Source organism: Bos indicus x Bos taurus, chromosome 7 (genome assembly GCF_003369695.1).
Source record: "Bos indicus x Bos taurus breed Angus x Brahman F1 hybrid chromosome 7, Bos_hybrid_MaternalHap_v2.0, whole genome shotgun sequence".
NCBI classification, from domain to species: Eukaryota; Metazoa; Chordata; class Mammalia; order Artiodactyla; family Bovidae; genus Bos; species Bos indicus x Bos taurus.
Window position 1 is genome coordinate 97,061,263 of NC_040082.1, and position 9,714 is coordinate 97,070,976.

The window sequence follows — 9,714 nt, forward strand, 5'->3', positions numbered from 1 at the left end:
TTGGCCACTTCTGTCTCCCCCAGGTAAGGGAAGACCGCTGCTTTACAGAAACAGTCCTGTTTGGATGCCTGATTATTTTGTATCATATTTTGTCTTATCTTCTAATCCTGTCTTTTCAAATGACCAAAAACTGTTGCTACTGGATATTCTCTTAGGTTCAAAATATACATAGAATTACTTCTTTTATTCATGCACTGTTTTTTTATTATTATTTTTTTTAACTTTACAATATTGTATTGGTTTTGCCATATATCAACATGAATCCACCACAGGTATACACGTGTTCCCCATCCTGAACCCTCTTCTCTCCTCCCTCCCCGTACCATCCCTCTGAGTCGTCCCAGTGCACCAGCCCCAAGGATCCAGTATCGTTCATCGAACCTGGACTGGTGACTTGTTTCATATATGATATTATTCATGCTTCAGTGCCATTCTCCCAAATCATCCCACCCTCTCCCTCTCCCACAGAGTCCACAAGACTGTTCTATACATCAGTGTCTCTTTTGCTGTCTCGTATACAGGGTTATTGTTACCATCTTTCTGAATTCCATATATATGCATTAGCATATTGTATTGGTGTTTTTCTTTCTGGCTTACTTCACTCTGTATAATAGGCTCCAGTTTCATCCACCTCATTAGAACTGATTCAAATGTATTCTTTTTAATGGCTGAGTAATACTCCATTGTGTATATGAACCACAGCTTTCTTATCCATTCATCTGCTGATGGACATCTAGGTTGTTTCCATGTCCTGGCTATTATAAACAGTGCTGCGATGAACATTGGGGTACACGTGTCTCTTTCAATTCTGGTTTCCTCAGTGTGTATGCCCAGCAGTGGGTCATAAGGCAGTTCTATTTCCAGTTTTTTAAGGAATCTCCACACTGTTCTCCATAGTGGCTGTACTAGTTTGCATTCCCACCAACAGTGTAAGAGGGTTCCCTTTTCTCTACACCCTCTCCAGCACTGTTTTAAAAATTATGACATCTATCAAATTCATCTGGAGAGTCTGTTAAAACTTAGATTTCTGGATGTTACCTCCAATGTTTATCAGCAGTACATCTGGAGTGACACCTACAGTTAGCATTTCTAACAAGTTCCCAATTGATGCTGGCGCTTCTCATCTGGAGACCATTCATTTTCTTTTCTTTTCATGCCATTTTCCCTTCAGATTCATCAACAACATGGAGCCCAGAAATCAAACAGATATTTCAGAATTTTTTCTCCTGGGACTAACATAATCCAGAACTACAGCCCCTCCTCTTCTGTCTGTTCCTGTCCATGTACCTGATTACTGTCTTGGGAAACCTGCTCATCATCCTGGCGGTCATCTCTGACTCCCACCTCCCCCCCACCATGTACTTCTTTCTTTCCAACTTCTGCTTTATTGATGTCTGTATAAGCACTACCACAATCCCAAAGATGCTGGTCAACATCCAAGCACAGATACAGCACATTACTTATACAGGCTGCCTCACCCAGATTGGTTTTGTTCAGGTTTTTGGTGGTATGGAGAATGTTCTCCTTGCAGCAATGGCCTATGATCGCCATGTGGCCATTTGTTACCCCTTGAGGTACACAGTTATCATGAACCCCCAACTCTGTGTTCTGCTGATTCTACGTTCACTGTTCATTGGCACTATGGTTGGCTTACTCCATTGTCTGATGTTATTGAGACTGTCCTTCTGCAAGGACCTCTCTCTTCTTCTGTGAATTTGCTCAGGTCATCAAGCTGGCTTGTTCTGATACCCTCATCAATAACATCCTGATATATTCTGTAGCTAGCCTGTTTGGTGGTATTCCTCTTTTAGGGATCATTTTCTCTTACACTTAAATTGTCTCCTCTGTTTTGAGAATGCCTTCAGCAGGAGCAAAGCTTAAAGCTTTTTCCACCTGTGTGTTCACCTCTCAGTTGTGTTCTTATTCTATGGGGCAGTTTTGGAGTTCACATTAGTTCTGTGGTTACTGACTCATCTAGGAAGACAGAAGCAGTGGGTTCAGTTATGTACATTGTGGTTCCTCAAATGATGAATCCTTTTACCTACAGCCTGAGAAATAGTGACATGAAGTGAGCCTTAAGAAAACTCATCGGTGATGTACCTTCTTTTTTATGATTGTGCCATATATACTTTGGACTTGTGTTTCTGTGTTGAAGCAGAGGGATAGAAATCTTGGGTGAGCCATAGCACCTGATTCCTTCATCACCAAATTCTTCTGAAATAGCCAGACAACAGAATGGCCAGATTAATTTTAATTTAGGATTGAAACTTTCTGTCTTGCTTATTATATTTGACACATGATTTAAATTCTTTAAATTTAATTTTTTTGCTCAGGTTCTATAGAAGCAGAGCCCAAGACAAGGGTTCTAGTTTTAATGATATTTTGGGGGGAGGTCATTCTCATAAGAAGTCATATTCCAGAAGCTATGTAGGATAAGGGCATATTGAAGCAGGGCTGTGGTCACTTCTGAAGACCAGCTTCCATTTGATCAATGTTACAACCATATCAGTTGTACCCCAGACTCATGATAATTCGGTTCAGTTCAGTTGCTCAGTCATGTCCGACTCTTTGTGACCCTATGAACCGCAACATGCTAGGCCTCCCTGTCCATCACCACCTCCCAGAGTTTACCCAAACCCATGTCCATTGAGTCAGTGATGCCATCTAACCATCTCCTGTCATCCCCTTCTCCTCCTGCCCTCAATCTTTCCCAGTATCAGGGTCTTTTCAAATGAGTCAGCTCTTCGCATCAGGTGGCCAAAGTATTGAAGTTTCAGCTTCAACATCAGTCCCTCCAATGAACACCCAGGTCTGATCTCCTTTAGGATAGACTGGTTGGATCTCCTTGCAGTCCAAGGGATTCTCAAGAGTCTTCTCCAACACCACAGTTCAAAAGCATCAATTCTTCAGTGCTCAGCTTTCTTTATAGTCCAACTCTCACATCCATACATGACTACTGGAAAAACCATAACCTTGACTAGACGGACGTTTGTTGGCAAAGTAATGTCTCTGTTTTTTTTTAAATTTTTTGTATATTTTTAATTTAAATTTATTTATTTTAATTAGAGGCTAATTACTTCTGCTTTTTAATATGCTGTCTAGGTTGGTCATAACTTTCCTTCCAAGGAGCAAGTGTCTTTCAATTTCATGGCTGCAGTCACCATCCGCAGTGATTTTGGAGCCCAGAAAAATAAAGTCAGCCACTGTTTCCACTGTTTCCCCATCCATTTGCCATGAAGTGATGGGACCAGATGCCATGATCTTAGTTTTCTGAACGTTGAGCTTTAAGCCAACTTTTTCACTCTCCTCTTTCACTTTCATCAGTGCAGTAAGAAATGTGACCTTTAAGTCACTGACTTCATAATGAATTAGATTGGTCACTGGTAAACCATAACTTTCTGAAGACATTAGGTATCTACCACACTCAATTTCATTACCTATGAAATTAGCAAAATTAAAGGATATCAGTAGTTTGAGATGACTGAGAGATATTTGAACTTCATTAGTGAGGAAACCTTCAGTTCCAATAAGGAAAAGAATCTCTAACTCTAATATACCCAAACAATAAAGAGAGTTATCTTTCACTTAAAGGACTTCAGAGGAAAGAGATATATAAAAAGAGGGAGCAGGGATTCATTCAATCATTCACGTTTTGTCTTGTCCTGGGACTAGTTCTCCTCAGTGGTGGCACCAGATGAAGATGTCATATATGGACATGATTTTCAAAGACGGACCCATAACTGTCCTTCTTTGAATCAGATGATTATAACATTTTCCATGAAGCCAACTAGAAGACATTTCTATAACGGATTGAATAGTGATCCTCAAGACAATTTGGTCACATTCTAAATAAAAGCGTGAATGTTGCTAATTTGGAATTAGAATCTTTGTAGAGGAACTATTGTGCCAAATATTGTGGGCAGGTCCTAAATGTAATCACATGAATCCTTATAAGCTAGACAGAAATGGAAATAGCACAGAAAAGAAGGAGGAGGAAATGTAATCATTGCAACAGGAATTGAATTTTTGCAGCCAGTATTTGATTTTCAGTATTTGATAATTTTTCTTCAGCTTTATTGAGATATAACTGTCATGTAAAATTATATAATATTAAGGTGTGTATCATGTTGATTTGATACAGGCTCTTGGTTCTGTTGTTTTGCTCAATGTGTGTTTTTATGCCAGTATAATTCTGGTTTGATTACTTTAACTTTGTAATACAGTTTGAAGTCAGGAAGTGAATGCCTCCCTGAAGCATTGTTCTCTCTCAAGAATGCTTTGGAAATTAACCAAATGAATTATTTTTTCCAAATGAATTCTTTTTAAGTGCAGAGTTTGCTAGCGTTAAGTTCATTCACACTGTTGTATTTTCATCACCACTATCCATCCATAGAACTGTTCATCTCACAAAACTGAAATGTGTACCTATTGACAATAACACACTACCCCTTCTTGTCCCCAGGCCCTGGCAACCTCATTCTAATTTGTGTGACTTTGAATTTGACTTCTCTAGGTACCTCATGTAAGTAGAATCATACATTATTTTTCCTTTTGTGACTGACTTATTTCCCTTGGTATAATGTCCTCAAAATTCATTCATGCTGTAGTATGCATTAGAATTTCCATTCTTTTTAAGACTGAATAATGTCCCTGGTGGTTCAGACAGTAAAGAATCCACCTGCAATGCAAGAGACCTGGGTTCTATTCCTGGGTTGGGAAGATCCCCTGGAGAAGGGCATGGCAATATACTCCAATATTCTTGCCTGGAGAATCCCCATGGACAGAAGAGCCTGGTGGGCTACAGTCCATGGGGTCGCAAAGAGTTGGACACAACTGAGCAGTTAAGCACAACACAGCACAATGTGCTTCTTTGATGTGCTTTCTTGATGATCCATAGCCTGGCTTGGAGAATTTTTAGCATTACTTTACTAGCGTGTGAGATGAGTGCAATTGTGCGGCATTCTTTGGCATTGCCTTTCTTTGGGATTGGAAGGAAAACTGACCTTTTCTGGTCCTGTGGCCACTGCTGAGTTTTCCAAATTTGCTGGCATATTGAGTGCAGCACTTTCACTGCATCATCTTTCAGGATTTGAAACAGCTCAACTGGAATTCCATCACCTCCACTAGCTTTGTTCAGAGTGATGCTTCCTAAGGCCCACCTGACTTCGCATTCCAGGATGTCTGGCTCTAGTCCAGTGATCACACCATTGTTTTTAGCTGGGTCATGAAGATCTTCTTTGTATAGTTCTGTGTATTTTTGCCACCTCTTAATACTTCTGCTTCTGTTAGGTCCATACCATTTCTGTCCTTTATTGTGTTTTCTTTGCATGAAATGTTCCCTTGGTATCTCTAATTTTCTTGAAGAGATCTCTAGTCTTTCCCATTCTACTGTTTTCCTCTATTTCTTTGCTTTGATCACTGAGGAAAGCTTTCTTATCTCTCCTTGCTATTCTTTGGAACTCTGCATTCAGATGCTAATCCTACTTTTAATATTTGACCTAGAGCCAGACATCCTGGAATGTGAAGTCAAGTGGGCCTTAGAAAGCATCTCTATGAACAAAGCTAGTGGAGGTGATGGAATTCCAGTTGAGCTATTCCAAATCCTGAAAGATGATGCTGTGAAAGTGCTGCACTCAATATGCCAGCAAATTTGGAAAACTCAGCAGTGGCCACAGGACTGGAAAAGGTCAGTTTTCCTTCCAATCCCAAAGAAAGGCAATGCCAAAGAATGCCGCACAAATGCACTCATCTCACATGCTAGTAAAGTAATGCTCAAAATTCTCCAAGCCAGGCTTCAGCAACACGTGAACCGTGAACTTCCTCATGTTCAAGCTGGTTTTAGAAAAGGCAGAGGAACCAGAGATCAAATTGCCAACATCCGCTGGATCATGGAAAAAGCAAGAGAGTTCCAGAAAAACATCTATTTCTGCTTTATTGACTATGCCAAAGCCTTTGACTGTGTGGATCACAATAAACTGTGGAAAATTCTGAAAGAGATGGGAATACCAGACCACCTGATCTGCCTCTTGAGAAATCTGTATGCAGGTCAGGAAGCAACAGTTAGAACTGGACATGGAACAATAGACTGGTTCCAAATAGGAAAAGGAGTTCGTCAAGGCTGTATATTGTCACTCTGTTTATTTAACTTATATGCAGAGTACATCATGAGAAACACTGGACTGGAAGAAACACAAGCTGGAATCAAGATTGCTGGGAGAAATACCAATGACCTCAGATATGCAGATGACACCACCCTTATGGCACAAAGTGAAGAGGAACTCAAAAGCCTCTTGATGAAAGTGAAAGTGGAGAGTGAAAAAGTTGGCTTAAAGATCAACATTCAGAAAACGAAGATCATGGCATCCGGTCCCATCACTTCATGGGAAATAGATGGGGAAACAGTGGAAACAGTGTCAGACTTTATTTTGGGGGCCTCCAAAATCACTGCAGATGGTGACTGCAGCCATGAAATTAAAAGGCGCTTACTCCTTGGAAGGAAGTTATGACCAACCTAGGTAGCATATTCAAAAGCAGAGACATTACTTTGCCAACAAAGGTTCATCTAGTCAAGGCTATGGTTTTTCCTGTGGTCATGTATGGATGTGAGAGTTGGACGGTGAAGAAGGCTGAGCACTGAAGAATTGATGCTTTTGAACTGTGGTGTTGGAGAAGACTCTTGAGTGTCCCTTTTACTGCAAGGAGATCCAACCAGTCCATTCTGAAGGAGATCAGCCCTGGGATTTCTTTGGAAGGAATGATGCTAGAGCTGAAACTCCAGTACTTTGGCCACCTCATGCGAAGAGTTGACTCATTGGAAAAGACTCTGATGCTGGGAGGGATTGGGGGCAGGAGGAGAAGGGGACGACAGAGGATGAGATGGCTGGATGGCATCACTGACTCGATGGACGTGAGTCTCAGTGAACTCCGGGAGTTGGTGATGGACAGGGAGGCCTGGCATGCTGCGATTTATGGTGTCGGAAAGAGTTGGACACGACTGAGTGACTGATCTGATCTGATCTGATATGTTTATTTGTCCTCAATAACTCAAACCATGTTTTTTTGAATGAAAGTGGCATTTTTTGGCACCTGTTCTTGATTTTCAAGGGAATGTTTTGGCAGAAATAGATTCAGAGATACAGAGAACAAACTGGTGGTTTTCAGAAAGGAAGGGATATGGGATTGGGCAAAAAAGATGAAAGGGATTAAGCAGTACAAACTTCCAGTTGTAAAATATGTCACAGGGATGTCATATACAGCATGGAGAAAACAGTCAATAATATTGTAGTAACTTGTGACAGATAATAACTAAGACTTATCATGGTGATCATTTCATAAGGTACAAAAATATTGAATCACTAAGTTTTGGAAACTAATGCTGCATTGTATGTCAGTTATAATCAAATAAAACAATAGTAAAGGAAATGTTTTGAATATTTGACCATGAAGTATTTCATTTACTGCTGATTATCTGAAATACCCTTTTTTGAGTTAAGGCCATTTCTTCTATATTTGTTTCACTATTTTTTTATCATCATGGAGGGAAATTTCATTCAAATGCTTTTTCTCCATTTATAGAAAATAATTCTATGTCTTTCTCTTTATAAGTGTGTCAAATCATATTCAAGAATTCTAATACACATATTTTTTCACTTATTCATTCATTCCTTCATCAAATGTTAATTTAGAACACACTGTTGCCAGACCATTTGTCATGCTGATGTAGAACAGGGCACAAACAGGTGGAAGTCCCAGTGCTCAGAAAGTGTTCATCCATGAGGGGAGGTGAAATTAATAAAAGAAAGCCTCACTAAAACATAATCAGGAGTCCAGAAAGGGGAGCTCTCACGCAATACCACTCATGGGCCATTACCCAAAGGTCTGTCAATTACAGACCCTAGCAGAATAATCATCAGCAGTGAAGAATCAGCAATCACTGACCCCCAAAGAAAAGATGTACCTTGGATCTCCCACAAGGAACTGACCACCCCCATCAACTCAGCCAATGAGATGCTTTCATCACCTGGAAATTTTGCTTTTCTCCAGTGGAATTTTCATTCAAGACAACTGCTCCCAATGTCTTCCTTTTTGTCTGTAAAACAAAATTTTGTCCTTTGTTTGTTGGTCTTGGCCTGTTGCTTTTGCTATAATGTACTTGCCATAATTGCAATGCTATGCTATTCACAAACAAACTACTTTTTGCTAGTACATAACTCTTTTAAGCTCAAAAGAGGAAACAGGTGACATACAAGAGATATTGTGGAGGACAATGTGATGTATTGATCTTTTAGGAAGATCAATATCTTCCTATGTATCATCTTTTAGGAAGGAAGTAATCATTGCTCCAGTGGCAGAGTATGCTGCTGGCAAACAGCCCTTCACTGGCAACTCCCTTTGGGGCAAACTTCAGAAGAAAGCCACTGCACCCAAAGTCATTCCCTTTTCCAGGGTTGCATCTAATAACTGACTAGTACAGTTATTAAAGGTGTTTAAAGTCCTTCCTCTCTTGCATCAACTTGGAATAGCTCTGAAGGGACAGTCCAGGCTTAAGCTTCCTTTAGGGTCTCTGGATCCTGACTCTTGGGCTCCATTGCACCTACTCACTTTCTCTGCCCACTCTTATTTTCTTACCTTCTCTTCCACAAGGATATATCTAGGAGCACTCCCTCCAAACTCCTGCATGCTAATCCCTTCTCTGTGTCTACCTCTCAGTAACCTAATTCAACGCCATAAGAAAAATATCAACTGACAGATGGTGAAAGATGCTATGGAGAATAGACACTTGGAAGGAAAGTTATGATAAACCTAGACAGCTTACTAAAAAGTAGAGATATCATTTTGCTGACAAAGGAGCATATAGTCAAAGCTATGGTCTTCCCAGTAGTCTTGTACGGGTGTGAGAATTGGACCATAAAGAAGGTTGAGTGCCAAAGAATTGATGCTTTCAAATTGTGGAGTTGGAGAAGACTCTTGAGAATCCCTTGGACTGCTAGGAGATCAAACCCATCAATCCTAAAGGAAATCAATGCTAAATATTCATTGGAAGGACTGATGCTGAACCTGAAGCACCAATACTTTGGCCACCTGATCGAAAGAGCCAACTCATTGGAAAAGACCCTGGTGCTGGGAAAGACTAAAGGCAAAAGGAAAAGGGTGGTGGGACAGACGATGAGATGGTTAGATAGCATCACTGACTGGACATGAATGTGAGCAAACTCCAGAAGGTGGTGAAGGACAGGCAAGCCTGGTGTGCTGCAATCCATGGGGTTGCAAAGAGTCGGACACAACTTAGTGACTGCACAACAACGAATAATGGTAAAAAGACAAGAATAAGTAAATGTGTGGAATTTTACACAGAAGGGCAAGAAGACTTGCTGAGAAATTCACATTCTAATACAGGCTTGAAAGAGGCATGGGAGAAAACAACATGTCTTTGTGGAGCAAAAATCAACCTGTGTTCCTGGAGGAAAACCGGATTTTTCAGAATGCACTACCCATTTTTATTCTTTGTTAGATTTAATTTTTAAAAAATCTGTTAGTAATTTTGCAGGAGTAAGAATGCCTTGTGATTTTCCATTCTTCTAAACTTGTGTGCTTCAGGCATCCAGGCTGTTTTGTCCTTATGAAATGAGATAGAGGTTATCCTTTTCTCTATTTTCTAAAATCATACCTTTATTCTAATTTATTTTATTTTTCTGTTGTGTGCAGTCCTTCTCG

General features: G+C 40.2%; 1 pseudogene; it reads left to right on the plus strand.

Moving 5' to 3' along the window:
• Nucleotides 1-1,184: 1,184 nt before the first annotated feature.
• Nucleotides 1,185-2,114, plus strand: LOC113896368 (annotated as a pseudogene).
• The last annotated feature ends 7,600 nt before the right edge of the window (nt 2,115-9,714 follow it).